The following is a 16,909-nucleotide window of genomic DNA, read 5'->3' as shown; positions in this document are numbered from 1 at the left end:
TTTTTACATTCACAGAACGTTTCAAATCATATAGACATGGAAAACCTGGCCGACGCAGTGCTGCAACTTCATCTTCAAGAACCAGACACCTATCAGCCGAGTTCACCGAAATCGGATTCACCAACCAGTAGCAGCACTGACTTATCTGATAACACTCCTTCAGAAAATGATAGCAAAGTACATCGACGAAAAAAACTCAACGAATTTCTCCGTTGCTGCAACGCACCTACAATAGGGCCATCCAAAAAGAGATGGGCTGAGACAAGTGTTCGCACCAAAAAGGGTCACATAGCAAAAGCAAAGAACCTGGTGGTGGCCGGACTTGAAGTTATAGCACCGGGAGACGCAGGCCATCTTTGGGAAGCACTTAGAAATTCAGGCACTGTGGAGAAAGAATTTGGAATTGCAGAGGAGTCACCTGAACAGCAGAAATACCTCAACGCCCTGGCTGAGACTTACCGGCACGCATCTTGTTGGGAAACGCGGCGGCAAGTACTGTCTATAATGGCAGATCTGATATCCTTTAAGCGTATCCAGCATTATATACCTGGTTTGACTGAGTACCGCTTCAAAATGGCGAGGCATCATGCGCTGCAGTATGGGCGTGGTGCGGAGGTTTCAATGTTGAAAAGCCCACGGTTGCGCATTGAGCTCACCCAACTTGACCATTTTTTAGACTACGTCACAAGTCCACATGTTACTCAGGACCTTCCTTTTGGACAGCGCCATCTTCGCCTCTCTTCCGGTCAAGTTCTGGAAACTCCTAATGTCATACGCACTATGATACCGAGCAGACTAGTGCGGCAGTATCAGGTATATTGCAAAGAGACGGAGTTTAAGCCCTTCGAAGCTGCTACAATGTTACGCATCCTCTCTGCCTGCCTTGCGACAGTAAGGAAGTCCCTTCAAGGACTTGACTATACGGCTGCAGCAGGTGCAAAGGGCTTTGATGACTTGAGCACCCTGATAGAGCGGTTGGAGGAGATGGGTCTGTCAAAAGAAGCTGCAAAAAGCTGGGAAAGATCACTGAAAGAAAGTAAACAGTATCTAAAATCAGATTTTAAGGTAAAACACTGTCGTTTAGTAAAGGCAATTCTGTCATACAAAAAGATATTTACGCATCGTCAGTAGGTACATATGCTGTATAAAAGTCACAATTACAATCATCCAGTAGAAAGAAAATGCGATGAATCAACAACTTCAACTTTTAGTTGAATATTAACTTCTTTGTATACAAAAACGTGACCCTCTTTATGCAGCTTTTCCAGGGAAGGAAGAAATAGCATCATTCAAAGTGAAGTTTATGAAAAGTACGTAACCATTTCTTTTCCAGGTTCATGTTTCGGAGAGCACTGCTGTTGCTGATCATTGCAGCACTTATGCGCTGAGTGATATTACCGATAGCCAACTACAAAGCCCATGCCAACATGTACATGACCGGAGTTGCTCACAGTGTGAAGGTCTCCGAAGCGTCTTGCGGAACATTGAAGGGTATTTGTTGAACGAGGCCCGTATGCCAGAGGAGGAATTAGAAGACCAGTTATACACGTTCAAACAATCAGAGGAGGCTATTACGTCTTGGAAAGCACACCAACTTCGCAGTGTTCGGCAAGATCAAGCGAGAATTGACTGCTTGAATTTGCTTGACGACGCTTCGGTTCTCATAACCCAAGACTGGGCGATGAAATTTTTACCCGCAAAGTATCGCGAATCTCAGTCCGACTGGTTCGGAAAACGGGGGCTTTCGTGGCATTTAAGCGTTGTGGCGCGAAAAGTAGACGGAAGGCTGCAAAGCCAGACATTCGTACATATCATCGAGAACTGTTTACAAGATACATCTGCAGTTGTACGCATCTTAGAGCATACTTTGCGCACCCTCAAATTCGAGCACCCAGAGATTACATCTGCCTTTCTCCGCCAGGACAATGCTGGGTGTTATCACAACTCAGTGTTGCTGGCAACATGTAACGCAATGAAGACCAAAACCGGTGTCAGAGTCCGCCGGGTCGACTTCAGCGACCCACAAGGCGGAAAAGGAGCTTGCGACAGGAGAGCTGCCTCAATAAAGGCTCACGTCAGACGTCACATTAACGAGGGTCACGATGTGCAGAATGCCAAAGACTTCAGAGACGCTATGTTGTCTAACGGAGGTCTAAATGGCGTACGGGTTGTCCTAGTTAACGCAAGCACTGAAGGAAAGAATGTTCTCCCTCACGTTAAGTTAGCGGGAGTAAGTTCCCTGAACAACTTCCAGTACAGCGAGCAAGGTATTACCGTCTGGAGGGCGTTTCAGGTGGGACAAGGCAAACTAATTAACCAAAGCCAAATTGAAGGTACGTATTGCATTCATGTTTCACATAAGCAATGCAGTCTATACAACTGATTTTATTATTGCTGTCAAATTTCTGGAAAGTGGAACTGTTGGCTGCTGTTTGTCGTAAAATACAGCGGAATATAATTAGTTTTCAGGGGTTTGTAAGCTGTAATTAGCACAACTTCTTTCCCAGGGTCTTGCAATTTTCAAGTTAAGTGGCTATCGAGTAAAATACCCTCGTAACGTCTGCTTGTGTAACGTCATGATCACCTTATTCAAAACCCACATTAACGGTGGAGATATATGAAGAGGAACGATTGTATTTGCATATATCAAATAAACAGCCACACCTCAAACCCTTTCTCAGAATTTGGGTACATATTTGGGGTTTCCTGTGGTTCGCTAAGGTTGTATGACTTGCCTATACAATGGCTGTCTTCTGTTTGTGGCCTTTTGAAAACTACTCAAATGACCATTACAAAGGAATTATCATACATGGCATGTAACAGAGAAAACAAAAAGGCAGAAAAAGGTTTCTACGTGCTACGCGCATCAATTGGGAAGTCAAATGAGTAAATAGCAAAGCTAGCATTTTCGTCATATGATCAAATGAATCATTTTGCGTGGACTATATTGCGACGAATGCTCTATTAAATCAACAGTCAGACCTTTACAATGATTAGGGTTCTGTTTCTTCCAGTTCCAAATTACTTGCAAAATTGTTCCTTCGAGGGAAGATTCTCCCATGGAGACTTTGTTAGTGTGTCACAAGAAAGGTCAAAAAAAGTGCAAGTGGACGATGAGCAGCCAGCAACAGAGAGTGATAAGTTCTCAAGTGAACTCCTTACCTGCCCAAATGAAGGATGTGTCAAAATGTACCAGAGGCATTCCAGTTTGGAAAAGCACCTATTGTTTGGTCAGTGCAAGATGGTGCCTGAGAGATGCACTCTGTTGGACGTGGCTAAAAAGAAATACCACGCCCTTTTAGTCGAAGGCTCGAGTGAAGCAGTCTCGGCAGCCCTTGAACAAGAAGACGTCTCAGTAAGCGCTAACAATTTACCCGAGGGGTGGGCCTTGAGGACTATCAAAAAGTTTAATCGATTCAGTGATACCCAGAAGAAATATTTGGAGGAAAAATTTAATCTTGGCCAGGCAACAGGCCAAAAACAGGATCCCATTAATGTAGCCCGAGACATGAGATTTGCCAAGAAGATGGATGGCTCGAAGCTGTTCAAGAGAGACGAGTATCTCACCACGCAGCAAGTGCAGTCTTTTTTTTCTAGAATGGCGGCAAAATGTCGTTATGATCAAGGTGAACTTTCAGCGCCAGATATCATGGCGGCAGAAGAGCAGCAGCAAATGGATGTCACACGACAAGCCATACTTCAAGAAGTTCAGTTGCGGCATCCAATTGTATATAACAACCTAGACATTTGCGCCTTGTACAAAGAAAAGAGACTCAAGCAGCTCAGCATTGCTATGCTTCGTATTGTATGCAACTTCTTTGACATAACAACGGAAGGTTTTAATAACAAACGAAAGGCAGAATACATAGATGCTCTAAGTGGACTTGTTTTAGCTTGCGATTGCAATGAGTAAGAAAAAATAGGAAATATGTATACCATATGCATAACGTTTCGATCTGTCAGTAGCCAGGGAACATCTCACTAGCTAGTGGAGTATAGGGCGAAATAAAAATTCGCAAGTAAAGCGATCTGAACCTGGCTGAGCCGAGAGAATGACATCTAATGAGAAAGGGCCGCCTCATTTCTAGCCTGGGGGAGCACCCGTAAAACCGGGCAGTGGGAGGGATTGCGCCGATGGAAGCTCAGGACGGGACGTTGGTTTTCGCCTCCCCTACATCTCGCTTCCCGTTTACACCTGCAACGCAGGCTCATAAATTATTTTAGCCCTTTACCTCAATTAACCTACTTTTCAGACAGTAAGGTAAGGCTCATAATTTACTCACTTTTAGTACGACAAACAAGTCGGTCACAAAAGTCTCGACAGCGTAGACAAGTAAGAGTGTTTGCAAATGTAAAATAACAGAGCGTGTTGTCTTAATTGTTTTACATTCATCATGTAAAATGAGACAGAAATACCTTAGTAGGTGTGTTAATAGGTATTTTTCACTTTAAGAGCAGAACTTAAACAGTCGAACAGGGGCGTGGGTGGGGGAATTTAAAAGAATTTACCAAAGGAACTGAAACTATTAAAGCATATAATTACTTTTTTAGTACGATAACTTCTGTCCGCAATCGAAATATTCTAGAATCTTGATTACCAGTTCTACTACAATTAATATTAATAAAGCAATAGCAATGAGCTCTGAGTAGGACAGAACCATGTGTTAATGTTACATCCAGAAATAATAAATATCTCACCCATGTGTATTATTATTATTATTATTATTATTATTATTATTAGAATTCCGAACAAAACTGACCAAACTATTAGCTTGGGTTGCCTGTGTCAACTGGTTAATATGTAACCTGGCAACAGTCCTGAGTGCTTCACTCACGAGACGCAAAGTAGCTCAAAGAGTCAGCAGAAAGGCGAAATTGAGGTAAGAAATAACTCCGAGTATTTATTCAACTATTTATTCTAATATAGTCTCTAAAGATTTTTCTTGAAAACCATTTATAAACTGACATTTTGTTGCGTGCTGCATGGTCTGTGCTCGCCAACCGTCAAATATTTAATTAATTATTCAAAACACCCCTTTTCTAAATAGACTCGTTTGCGGCTAGAAACTGTCTTTAAATTACAGCAACAGATATCTGGAGGCTGAAAACAACTATTTTACCGGAGAACGACCCACAGGCGAACACTTCAGGGTCGATGTTCGAGATGATAATCGCGGCGTGAAAGTTCAAAATGTCAAGCGATAAGCTCAAGTGTCTGATTACAAGACGCTGTCAAATTTTTGCGTTTTATTTACCCAAGCTAGATTTGCGATAAAAAGTAACATGAAGTGATACTTTTATCCAGAAAAATAGTTTTGAGAGGTAAATCCATGTACCAGATTGACTTTTTGGTCCACAAATTTGACCTAACTTTGGAAGTGATGAGACATAGCCTTGGCGTATAATTTTGAAAAATTGTTAAAAATTCAGGTTCATATTACATGTGGATCTGACAACACGAAATAAATACTCAAACATTATATTTAAATAATACGGGTTAGCTTTCCCAGCTACGCACAATATCTTGGCTTGCTAGCCTTCGCAAAAAGTGTAATTTAGAGGCGAGTTTTGCTCTTTCAGGGACAAAATACTAAAGGCCGTCTGGAGAAGAAAATAAAAATCCAAACAACCTCAAAGTTACAGTTTTGAAACAAGTTAGTAAAAACCTTCTTCCTGACAAATTTTCAGAAAATTGAATTTTTCTATCTTGCATAGGTATAGATGACCTTTACAGCAAGTCGCTCTTAAATAATTGTGTGCGTGACCGGAAACGAGTTTTTGTGTTTACGTTGCACGCAATGCAATATCCGGTCATCGTATGACTCGGTAAAAAAGAAAGGAACTGTAGTTGTTCTAGCACCGGTGTCCTAGCGAATTTGGAACCCCCTTGGTTTGGAGCCCCTGGTACAAATCCGGGTTTGGACCCCCCCATATGAAAGCTTATTTATTTAACTGTTTATCGATAGAGTTAAATTTTGGATCGGAAAATATTGAAGGAAAGGCTTAGATCAGTTAATTTCTTGTTTAAAAGCATTCGCTGCCGCATTTCTTATAAAAGCTTGTAGATGCGAATTTTCATTTCTTTCTGACAGAAGCTTGAATAACGCACTTGGAATTCATAGAATTGTTGTGTTATCTTTTTAATAAGGAAAAAAAAAGGAAGGTCAGACTTAAGCTTCAGTTCAAGTTGTTGAAAGCAAGCGCTGAGGCTTTTTCGTAAGGTGATGCTTTTTCTTCCATTCGATAGTTTGGATGGGCAGCGCTTCCACAAAGGAGGTGTCACTTTTTGAAAAAAAACCTCTTGGTTGGAAGACGCGCTCTTAGAAGTTTACTTGATTTGAACGCACTAACAACTGAGCTATGCACCGACATCGCAGAGGCCCGTTAAAGCCGCCTAAATTTTTTTATGTCCATTTCTATAATTAGAAGCAATTGCTTAACCAGCTAAGTGCAAGGATCTCGTCTCCATTATGTCTTTAACCCACACTTCAAATGCATAGATTTACTTCATTCAAGAAAAGCAACAATGTACATACAATACAATAATCTCTTTTAAGGTAAAAGAGTTTTTCCCTCTTTCTGGTATGCTTTGATCTATTTTTCAATTTTTTGTTCCCTTAAATTTCTTCCTTTTGCGCTTGGTAGTTAAACTGAATTATACAAACTCAAGGATCGACGAGAACACTCTCAATCTTCGAACTTTATTGGACGAAGTCAACACAACAATGCCAACCCAGGCAAATCGTTCAATCTTTAAGAGTTTTACATGTACAATTTTAAGACAATGACTGTCCCCAATTTATTATTTGTGCGGTATCCAACATATCAGGCATAAAATGGCTCCACTTATATCCATAGATGGTATGCAACGCACATCAGTAATTGGGAAAAGCAGCTATTAACCTATGCCAAAGCTGGTTGAAAATTATTCTGAATAAACATTGTCTACTTTTTTTTTTTTTTTAACGACTGTTGAGTCCTCGTCGAACCGCTCAGAAAAGATAATAAATGCATTATCTCAGATAGTACGCGGGCTATGATTGGCTAATTCAAAAGTACGGCCCCCTAAATTTGAAACATTGATGAAACATGATGTGAACATGACGTTCACATGAAATAAATTTCAAAAAGCGACTAAGACTTTTAAGTCAGTGATATAATACACATCTTACGAAAAACAAAAAAAAAGCAAGGTTACACACGTTAACACCAACCCGGTGTGGTCAACACATCACGCATGCGTCACTGGACGAAAAAATGGATTTACTCGAGTTTGCGAATTGAGCAAATATGTGGCAAATTTAGGGCTTTAAATTTGCTTTAACTGTGGTTTGACAGGTATGGCTTGCGCAAACTTGAATGTTTGTTTTGTAGGAATTTGTGTGCAAATGTTAAGGAAATGTAATTATTTGCTTGGCATTTGCGTGCTATACAAATCTTTAATGTTTCCAGAGATTTGCTCAAATTTGCTTCACCACAAAGATAGCAGTTTGACCTCAACCGCAAATGCAAGCAAATATGTCGCAAAACCAATAGTTTGCATTATCGTTTGAACTCATTTTCAAAGGATCAAAGTACGTACATTTGCATTTTATTTACTCTCTTTTGCAATGGGAGCAAAAAGGAATGAATTGCCGGGATTCGACTTTGTAGTAAATTTGCAAATTTCCTTGCTATAAATATTCATATTTACCTGGGAGCAAATATGGTGATTTACAGTATCTTCGTTTTGTTGTCATAGGCAATGTGCATATGATATTTGTTACACATTTTACTGCTGTGGCAAACTTTCAATTTTTACATAACTGTTATATTATTGAACGAACACTGCACTGGTATTCGGAAGCTTTTGAGTTTCATCAGCAGCAACGTCCTACAACGAAACCAGCCAATGGTAAACAAAGGGTGCTTACCATTTAGCCAAATAATCCGGATGGAATGATCGTTGCATAAATAAAGGTAAGCGATTTTCCGAATTTAATGACCAACCGGTTGAGAATGGCGCTTACCATTTACTACACAGCATTCTATCCCGCATAGTTTACTCGATCTTTTCAGAAGTGGCCTGGAAACGGAAGGATTCTCGCAAATGGTAACAGCATTTCGCGAATTCTGTTCCGAACGGAAAAAGAGGACTACCTCTGGAGGTTGTCCACAATTTTCGAAAAGATTTTCCGGAAAATTGCCTTTCCATTTGACCTCAAACCGAAATTTCCGAATTTTTTGGCTAAATGGTAAGCACCCAAAATGCTTGGGCCTTCCTTGTTCCCAGGATCTTTTCGGAGGGGCAATTGTCCGCCATTTTGAATCACCCCGCCCGCAAAGACCCTGGAAACGAGGTTTTGTGACGATGAAAATTTGGTTATCAACGGTTTGAAATTCGCGCGGGTGATGTGCTCTTTCCTCTTTCTTTTCGTTTTCGGACGACCAAGGTTTTATACGGCGATTCCTTGACATTTGTGCTGGTGAAATGGCAGTAAGAATCGACGAAATCCGAAAGAAAGGGCAAGGACCATTCAGGCCATAACGTCGGGAACCAGCCCTAGTAGTTTTTACAGTAGTTCGCCACAAACACACACGCCGGTGTCATGAATGTTTGAATGGTCGGTCTTTGGAATGTTCTATGCCTATTTCAAGTCCACGATTCCCACTAATTCCAAGGCGACCAGAGAAACCTAGCAAGAATAGACTTCGCTAGCTGCTTGACATGGAACCGTTGAATACCTAGACTCATAAAGCTGTATGTACTGGATTCTGATCAGGGAGTTCAGAGACGGTGTTCGAGAAAGAGTTACGACCAACGCCAGCAGCATTAATCGATGAAAAATTCATGGCAGAAATAGAGGCCTTCCTTCCTAAAGCAAACGGAGTTCAACGAACGTTTGGAACAAAGGATGGCCGAACAGCTACATGTGGATTTAAGCAAAAGAGCGGGAGGATTCAAGACTTATATTAAAGCGCCGAATAGCAAAAGATTGCCGAAGGAGTTTCGGTAGGTCACCTCACTGATAATAACCTGAAAGTATATGCCTTAAATTTTGTATAGAATCGAATATCCTTTCTTTTTCATAACACGTTTGGTTGCTGATTCATTGAATTGAGATTCACATCATACATCCCTCCCTCTGCAAGGACAGTCTTTACTTTTGCAGGCGTACTCCCTTAGTAATTTCAGGTCACGTTATTAATTTAAGGCCATTTAAAACAATACCAATAATAAGGAAAGGGGTGTGAATGATATGGATCTCTGCATTCCTGTGACAGCTGAAGTCTATTATACCCAGCCCATTATTTGTCACTTATTTTTATATGCCTCGTTCTTCAAACAGTACTGTTCCTAGAACACATTAGTGGCCCGGGTATGCTATTTAACAATTATTCGTCGAGCCCGAATGGGCTCTGAGTCAATAGCCCATGAAGCCAAAGGCCGAATGGGCTATTGACTCAGAGGCCATGAGGGCGAGAGGAATAATTGTTTGAGTAAAATCCAACTAGTTGGTCAAAAAAATATAAAGACAAAACATCTTTCGCTAGTTAAAGCTAGACTTTAATTATTGTTTTGGTTTTCAAAGCCGGGTTACATATATCTTTTCACAAGCGATGTGGTGTTTAGTGGCAAGGTTTGGTGGAATACAAATTTCCTGACATGGTTATGGTATGCCTTCACTGTTGTCTCATGTGCAAGCAATGTCGCACGTTTAGTATCTGAAGCCTTTTGTACCAAGCTTTTCACCAAACCTTGCCACTGCACACCACATTGCTTTTGCAAGGATATACTGTAACTATTTCATATGACATGATATAAAAAGGTATTTCACTTGTTACAGTGTACTTGTCACTTGTTTTTCCTATGACATGGTATACCCTCACTGGTGTCTCATGACCAAACATTGTCACATGTTTAGTACCTAAAGCCTTTTATACCAAGCCATAAAAATAATTGTAACAAATCAGAATACAGGGAAGACAGTGAAATAATAACTGGATATGCAGCCTTATTCCACCAAACCTTGCTACTGCACACCACATTGCTTGTGCAAGGATACATGTAACTATGACAATTGGTATACAAAACTTCTCCCATGTTATTTGGCATGTACATGTACAGGTGTATGCAAGCCTTTACAAAAAAATCCAATTGTCTTGTCGGGTATTCTATGGTAAAGTACTCAGTGCATTACTAGCATTTCTCATGGAAGATTATACAGCTACTATACATGTACATGTTGAGAGCTGGCTATCTAAATAATTATACTGTACCAACCATTTTGTGATAGAGTTGATATTGCCAATATTTTCAATTTCTCCCCATAAAACCTCAAATTTTATTTGATAAGTACTTAGTCTACATGTAGCTCATACGGTAACAACACAAAAAGGACATCCTAGAGAATTTTTATTAAAACTTTTGTTTTAATGAGCAGTTTTCTGTATGATTGCTCCACTGCTTTAATTGTATATGGTAAAACTCACAACATCATGCTTTTAGTGCTTTGTGGCCAGGATCCAAGAAAAAAGAGCAAATTATAGATGAAATACAAAAGTTGTTTTGAGTTGTAGCCATCAAACACTAATTCCATTTTAAAATCATGAGAAACTCAAGCTCAGTAACTATTATTGATTTTATTACATGCACAAAATGGTCAATTTGGAAAGGTGGACACTTGTGGGAGGCTGTCACAGGCTTTCAGATAAGTTTGCAATTCCTTTAAAGCTTCATTATTCAGTTTCACTTACACCGAAGGATTGCTTATGAATGGCAGAGTGGTGTGTTACATCATTCATTGAAATGTACATGTAGCTTATGCATTGATTGATTGACTGATTGATTGATTGATTGATTGACTGGTGTGAATATTTTCCAGGGCCTATCTCAACCATAAGCTGCAGTGCTGAAGGGAATTTCTTGAGGTGCAAGAAACAGACAGTCCACTGATTGTGAATTGTGATGCAATTGCAAATTAATGTCTTTATGTCAATACTTGGGTAGAGGAGTGTCATTGTTATTCTGGATACACTGTATGAAATTAATCTTTTGACATGAACTGGGGTCAAGTGAATTTTTTCAGGCATCCGGTAATTATTGCAGAGTCAAATGTTCAGAGCAAAAATCAGTGATTACCTGTGCTAATATAGGAATCGTTTCTCAATAATTTTTGACTAAAATCAAGAAAGGTTTCACAATCCTTTAAGTCTGAGAAAATTGTCAGTGATCTTTCAATACTAGCAGTAACATGAGTTTAAGTGATATCTTTCTAATAGACGGATAGATCTGCACATGGCATCAATAATTGAAAGATGGGTGTAATATAAGTACCACTCAATTACGTGCAGTTAATCTGTTATAGTATACAAATCTGTAGTATTTTCCATCTGAACTGGCGGGTGGCACGCCTCATACGGTTCAATGTAACTTGTAAAGTAGGTCTAACCATGCAGTTAATTTTTCATACAGTAGTACTTGTATACTAATTTGTAGTATTTTTCATCTGAACTGGCGGGTGGCACGCCTCATACAGTTCGATATAATTTGTAAAGTAGGTCTAAACATGCAGTTAATTTGTCATATTGTAGTACACTAATTTGTAGTATTTTCCATCTGAACTGGCGGGTGGCGTGCCTCATACAGTTCGATGTAATTTGTAAAGTAGTTCTAACCATGCAGTTAATTTGTCATAGTACTTGCACACTAATTTGTAGTATTTTCCATCTGAACTGGCGGGTGGCGCACCTCATACAGTTCGATGTAATTTGTAAAGTAGGTCTAATCATGCAGTTAATTTGTCATACAGTAGTACTTGTATACTAATTTGTAGTATTTTTCATCTGAACTGGCGGGTGGCACGCCTCATACAGTTCGATGTAATTTGTAAAGTAGGTCTAACCATGCAGATAATTTGTCATATTGTAGTACACTAATTTGTAGTATTTTCCATCTGAACTGGCGGGTGGCGCACCTCATACAGTTCAATGTAACTTTTAAAGTAGGTCTAACCATTCAGTTAATTTTTCATATTGTAGTACACTAATTTGTAGTATTTTCCATCTGAACTGGCGGGTGGCGCGCCTCATACAGTTTGATGTAACTTTTAAAGTAGGTCTAACCATGCAGTTAATTTGTCATATTGTAGTGTACTAATTTGTAGTATTTTCCATCTGAACTGGCGGGTGGCGCGCCTCATACAGTTCGATGTAACTTGTAAAGTAGTTCTAACCATGCAGTTAATTTGTCATAGTATATTAATTTGTAGTATTTTCCATCTGAACTGGCGGGTGGCACGCCTCATACAGTTCGATGTAATTTGTAAAGTAGTTCTAACCATGCAGTTAATTTGTCATAGTACTTGCACACTAATTTGTAGTATTTTCCATCTGAACTGGCGGGTGGCGCACCTCATACAGTTCAATGTAACTTTTAAAGTAGGTCTAACCATTCAGTTAATTTTTCATATTGTAGTACACTAATTTGTAGTATTTTCCATCTGAACTGGCGGGTGGCGCGCCTCATACAGTTTGATGTAACTTTTAAAGTAGGTCTAACCATGCAGTTAATTTGTCATATTGTAGTGTACTAATTTGTAGTATTTTCCATCTGAACTGGCGGGTGGCGCGCCTCATACAGTTCGATGTAACTTGTAAAGTAGTTCTAACCATGCAGTTAATTTGTCATAGTATATTAATTTGTAGTATTTTCCATCTGAACTGGCGGGTGGCACGCCTCATACAGTTCGATGTAATTTGTAAAGTAGTTCTAACCATGCAGTTAATTTGTCATAGTACTTGCACACTAATTTGTAGTATTTTCCATCTGAACTGGCGGGTGGCGCACCTCATACAGTTCGATGTAATTTGTAAAGTAGGTCTAATCATGCAGTTAATTTGTCATACAGTAGTACTTGTATATTAATTTGTAGTATTTTTCATCTGAACTGGCGGGTGGCACGCCTTATACAGTTCGATGTAATTTGTAAAGTAGGTCTAACCATGCAGATAATTTGTCATATTGTAGTGTACTAATTTGTAGTATTTTCCATCTGAACTGGCGGGTGGCGCGCCTCATACAGTTCGATGTAACTTGTAAAGTAGTTCTAACCATGCAGTTAATTTGTCATAGTATATTAATTTGTAGTATTTTCCATCTGAACTGGCGGGTGGCGCACCTCATACAGTTCAATGTAACTTTTAAAGTAGGTCTAACCATTCAGTTAATTTTTCATATTGTAGTACACTAATTTGTAGTATTTTCCATCTGAACTGGCGGGTGGCGCGCCTCATACAGTTTGATGTAACTTTTAAAGTAGGTCTAACCATGCAGTTAATTTGTCATATTGTAGTGTACTAACTTGTAGTATTTTCCATCTGAACTGGCGGGTGGCACACCTCACACAGTTCGATGTAATTTGCAAAGTAGGTCTAACCATGCAGTTAATTTGTCATATTGTAGTACACTAATTTGTAGTATTTTCCATCTGAACTAGTGGGTGGCGCACCTTATACAGTTCGATGTAACTTTTAAAGTAGATCTAACCATGCAGTTAATTGGTCATAGTGATGATGATGATGATAATGATAGTATACTAGTTTTAGTATTTTCCATCTGAACTGGCTGGTGGCACTTCTTATACAGTTCGGTGTCACTTGTAAATTAGGTGTAATCATGCAGTTAATTTGTTATGGCATACTGCGAAGTATTTTCCATCTGGTTCTGTAGATAAACCTGTTTGAAGAACTTAGATTCAAGTACAGTACTATAGGAACTTGCTTCCAAAGAATGCCTAACAAAATGTTAACCACAGTGTTTGGTTGGTGCATCATTACTGTATGTTGTTTGATAATAGTATTGGGCGCAGTTCAGATACCAGACCTAATAACTTAAATCAATTACTTGAAAATACAATGTAGCATGTGAATCAATGTGAAATGGCCGAGTCACTCTCCTAGCTGCTATTTCAACTTTCAGGCAGGTTCGATTTAGATACTGAATTTTTATACTGTGCATATACTTGTGACGTATTATATGGCAGTTAATTCCCAATCAAATGTTTGGTATCTGAACTCAGCCTTAACTTCTCCGTTGGCTTTAACATTGCCAAGTTTACTGCCGTAGGGGATATTTTGTTATGCTTTTGGGATTCAAAATGTGCATTCATCAAATGAATTGTTGTATTGGCAAAAACAAAAGCTATGGTATCTGAGGCAAAATGAAACCGCTTCTGCAGGTTACATTTCCAAAGTACTACATGTATAGAAAGGCAAAATAATTTCATTAATTTAAAGAGATGACTAATAATTGACAAAGGCCTTTGATATACCTTATATTATCGTTGCTCCGAACTACACAATGTAACACAATGTAGGATTTAAACACCTGTATATCTATCATAATTAGGAACTTACTGTCACGCAAGTCAATTATTTATTAAGATGAGTAATAATTTGCTGCTAGTTGTATTGCATTAGGTTGTTACTAAATTTTGCATCAGGGTACAGTGTCTGTTTCGGCCACGAATTTGAAGAAAAACGTTGAGTACTTCTATCATCTTATTTACCTTACCTACATTCTTTTGCATGTGACATTTGTATTTCAAGTGCATTATGAGAATGGATTATTTTCGGCATTAGTTTCTAAGGAATAATTCACCTTTGAGTTCCATTGTATGGAGGCACTGTCTAAAGGGCAATAAAACAGCTTCATGAATATACTGCAAATACTGTATGTCCATCCAAGTTTCAGAGCTACATGTATTTAATTGCCATCTCAATGTGCACTTGTATTATTAAGAGTCAAAATTGAGAATGTGACATTTTATTGCATATGTTTAGATAATTAAACCTGCTTTATTTTATTATCGAAATGGTTGTTGCAGTATTCAATCAACAGAGTTTCAAGGGTATGTTATCTTCCATCTCAAGGAAAATGCCAAACAGATTCTTTGATTACATTTGCTAATTTGAGAAAAAAATTCACCTTTGGCCTAATTAAAGAACAGTGTAAAATCACATTTTAATCATTTTGCTATTACAAGCAAAACTAATGTTTTGGATCACATCTGTTGTCTTGACCAAACGCTACATGTATATTGTTCACATTTGCTACTTTAAGCAAAAATGATATTGTTATCACATTTGCTACAGTGAGCAAAAACATAATTTTATTTTTTGATCACAGGGCTACCCGAGCAAATAGTCAAATTTCCTATCGTAAACAAGCATGAAAACCTGGTTCTTTGAATGCATTTGGTATGCAGAGCAATTATGTGAAAAAAGTCGTATTTTGGTTACATTTAATATCCCGAGCAAATTTCTACAAAAATACATCCTTGAACACATTTGCTTTCCTGAGTAAAACTCAGTAAAACCCTAAGTAAAACCCTGCAAAGCATTTGCTTTCCTGAGTAAAACTCAGTAAAACCCTGAGTAAAACCCTGCAAAACTACACATTTGCTATTCTGAGGAATCTCTGCAAAAATTCATATTTGAACGCATTTGCTGCTCCGAGCAAACGGGTACAAAACCTATATTTGCTCGCCTTTACTCACCTTGTAAAAAGGGGCAATGATGAAAGTTTGATCAAATTTACAACTTCAGGAAAACTACTTGCAAAATTTTAGTTTTAACATCATGTTTACTATCCCTCCGAATGTCACAAAAAATACCATGTTATCCATACTTTTACTCACAACAGCAACTTTAAGACAAATGTGGCATTTACGAGCGTTGCCATGGGTGGAAAAACTGTGGCAAATGTGATCTTTGCTTTTCAGCAAATCTAAGCAAACGTGCTCAAACGTAGCATTTGCCATGCATTTGCTCCACATTTGCTTTATGTGAAAATCCGTTTTTTCGTCCAGTGCGTGCAACCATTTCACCTGGTCAATTAGCAGCCATACACAGCTGTTTCGGCCTTGCTGGGCCTCATCAGCATGGCGTAGCTAACATTGACCGGGTACAATGGTTTTGTGCATGTGTGGCGCTAGCGTGTGTCACCATGCTTTTTTGTAGCTTTTTACTTAGAATTTATTGTGACACACCAATCTCTTAATGAAAGATATATATGAAATACATCATACATGCAATATATGATGTATTTCATATATATCTTTCACTCATAAGTACTTATCACGGGAAGTTGTGAACTCAGAAGTGACCAGCTACCAACGTCAGTGGCTTCATAGCTCAGTTGGTTAGAGCATCGCACCGGTATCGCGAGGTCGCGGGTTCAAATCCCGTTGAAGTCCTGAAAAATTTTCAGGCTTCTCGACGCAATAGAAATTTGCGCTTATCACTGTGAGACAACGTGGTCTCACTTAATCTCTTAATGTGATCCACCTTCCCACACGCTTGCCGTGGGAGAACAGTTTTGCTGTTCCCAACCCAGCTTATCACACGTCTTTCATTTGGAGCCGCCACTTAAAGGGGTGCCTAATACATCCGCCTGTTATCTTAGCTATGCCATAGTGATGAGAGCCAGAAAGGCTGGAACACATGTTAGCGTGTGTGACCTTGCAAGCTTCCTTTTCTCGGTCCATACTGTAAGCTACGGATCCTCGTTTAACAGACTAACGTAAGAACTTAGACAACCTTTTCAGTAAGAACAGCTACAACTGCGACTTCGTTACACGCAACACGTACCGTACAGAACCAAACGCTACAAACCTTAACAACGCACCTGCCAGTACCATGACTATACCCTACGTCAAAGAAACCTCTGAAACTATTGCACCGATCATACAGCCTTACAACATTAGTGTTGCTCACGGATCCATTGCGACTTTATGACGACAGCGTAACCATGCAACAGATAATCTTTCATTCTCTCTTTTCACTCTGAAACCGTTCGCACCAATTTTTTGTTAGGATACCTAGCCAATATTGTAGGACGTGAACGAGACTGAATAATCGCAAAAGA

Source organism: Montipora foliosa, unplaced genomic scaffold (assembly GCF_036669935.1).
Source record: "Montipora foliosa isolate CH-2021 unplaced genomic scaffold, ASM3666993v2 scaffold_457, whole genome shotgun sequence".
NCBI lineage: Eukaryota > Metazoa > Cnidaria > Anthozoa > Scleractinia > Acroporidae > Montipora > Montipora foliosa.
The sequence above is the reverse complement of the archived record's forward strand: the minus strand, read 5'-3'. Positions refer to the sequence as shown.